This window comes from Sinocyclocheilus grahami, unplaced genomic scaffold (assembly GCF_001515645.1).
Source record: "Sinocyclocheilus grahami isolate Dianchi unplaced genomic scaffold, SAMN03320097.WGS_v1.1 scaffold178.1, whole genome shotgun sequence".
In the NCBI taxonomy this organism is placed as follows: Eukaryota; Metazoa; Chordata; class Actinopteri; order Cypriniformes; family Cyprinidae; genus Sinocyclocheilus; species Sinocyclocheilus grahami.
In genome coordinates, this window is record NW_015505357.1 from 1,109,516 (window position 1) to 1,111,891 (window position 2,376).

Sequence of the window (2,376 nt, forward strand, 5' to 3'; positions counted from 1 at the left end):
TGTTTCTTACAAACAGGCAGTTTTCCTCTTCACAAGGTGTTAACTGATGGACTGGAGTGGTGTGGATTAGCTCTTGTGTATTTTTATCAGCTGTTTGGACTCTCATTCTAACGGCACCCATTCACTGCAGAGGTTCCATTGCTGAGCAAGTGATGTAATTCTAAATTTCCCAAAAATCTGTTCTGATGAAGAAATTCTTTAGTTAATTTTTGGGTGAACTGTTCCTTTAATGGCCAAATTAAAGTACCTTGTATTCCCAAGCAGGTTAAAATTCTTATCTAGAAATATTCTTTTGACCTATTTGAGCGCCTATTATCAGTACTTATTGTACTGAATGGACTTGTTTGACTTAAATGTGAAAGCCTTGTTTTGTTCTGTCATGATCTTTGGGCACACCCTGGAAAGGCTGCAAAAAAAGAAAAACAAAGGCTGGTTCAAAGTCTTGCTTCCCTCCCATAGGCTACCTTTAAATTAAACTGGATAAAAATTAAGACAAGGCACAGAAATATTTTTGGAAACTCATAGCCTATTTATCAATGAAAATACACGAATAGAGCAGTCATTAACATGTTATCACATTTAAATGTGTGGTACGCAATTTGTCTTTATGAGGTCAGTACTTTAATCCCATATTACATTGCCAGCAGTCATCTTTTCAGTTTAATCTCACAACACCATTTGAGATGAGTTTATTGTATTATAGTGCTGTTATTAAGATGTGAAATAAAATACACACTTCATTAATGATCTTCCCGTTAATAACAGCTTTTGCACTTTGAGCTCATTTTCTGCAGTTGATCAACTTTCTTTTGCCAGATGCGCTGCTATTACAGCACCGCTGCAAGAGTTAAAGTTCCCTCAGTTGACAGAAGCAACTTGTGTACTTACTTGCAACTGTGTTAAAGCTGTTCATTGACGACAAAAGGCAAGAGTCCTGCCTCCATCGACGGCTACACCAATCCCAGCGTGTGGAGCAGACGAGCCTTCAGCAGCCTTCCCCAAATCTACTCTTAAAGCCCAGAAGACAAAATCGTGTGACAGCAGCGTGATACTACAGAGACGAGAGCATGATCTGCCATGAGACGCTTCATGTCTCAAGGGCACATTTAACGGCTAATGAAGCATTCTTCAGCAAAGAGAAACGGATCGTACTAGAACTTTAAACACCAAGGATTAATGCGAGAGATTTAGAAAGGTAAGTTTGCTTGTTTTTATGTTTTCATTTGCGCGTCGAGTAGTCGCGTGGCATGCGCGGGAACAGCGTGCAACTCTGTGCTGCGTCGAAACGTGAGGCGCGTAATGCAGAATAACAATAATAACAACACTAAAATGCATTAACTGTGCATTTATACAGTTTCACTATATAAAGACAAGGAGATCAACAGCTTTAGTGGGTAAACATGGCTGGGTAAACAAAATATGTTAAATCTGTATGCAATAATTGATTGCACAAAGCATGCGCATCCATTTTTGTCATAGCTTAAGTTTTGCATATTTTAAACGTTATTTTAATTTGTAGGTAAAAACTGTGATAAAGTGATTTTAAGGTGTCTAAGGGTATCTGAAAAAAAACAACAACAATGTCTCCTGAGTTTGCAGTGAACACATGTGGGTGTTGACGCTGCCTGTAGATGTCAGGGTTAATCTTGGTCATTCTGCAGCAGACAGGGGGCGCTAGAATCACCGCCGAGATTAAACACCAATCAAAGTTTACAGTATTGATTAATGAGCTACTTAAGCCAACCGTGAGGAAACCTAATGACAGTTCTATAGACTTAGAAGTCTAGTGTAGGTTTTAAGGTTGTTATAGGCTTTATTTTTTGCTAAGAGAAAGATTGGGTCTAGTTGTCACTTAGTAGGCCTAATAATGATTTTATATTTTTGTACACTATCATTTACATTTACATTTTTCTACTCCATATAGTGTGACAAGTGACAACACGACACACTATTGGCTCAACATGCCACGTGTTTAATGAGCTGTATTTTTTTTCTGTAGCCAATGCTAAGGTTTGTGTCTTTCAAAAGTGTTCAGTGGAGTCAAAAGTGTGACAACTAACCCCAGTCCCCTTATATACTTATTCTACTTCTTATATGATAATATGTGTAAAATCTCTGTTGGAGTGGTTATTAAATTGCTGTAGCTGCAGATTCTTTTTTTTTCTTCTTTTCAGTGCATGGGCCAAGGAATGCTATAATGAAATTACTAGCTGCAGTATTGAAGTTAGGCTTTGGTGGTCAAATTCCCAGAAATGAACAATGTTGCCTTCTTGAATGTCTTACAGTTGATATGCAGATAGCAGCACTACATGAAGTCTTTCATGCTAACAACAAAAACACCTCAGAGAGAAAACCAAAGATTTTTTTATATATATA

At 37.7% G+C, this 2,376-nt stretch overlaps 1 protein-coding gene across 1 annotated transcript in view; it reads left to right on the forward strand.

Annotated features, from left to right (window-relative positions):
* Window positions 1-983: 983 nt before the first annotated feature.
* LOC107593990 (Krueppel-like factor 15) overlaps window positions 984-2,376 on the forward strand; it is a 9,450-nt gene continuing 8,057 nt past the window's right edge. Inside the window, exon 1 of the mRNA XM_016283912.1 lies at window positions 984-1,195. The gene's annotated coding sequence lies outside the window, so the exon portion shown is untranslated. The remainder of the gene's footprint in view (window positions 1,196-2,376) is intronic.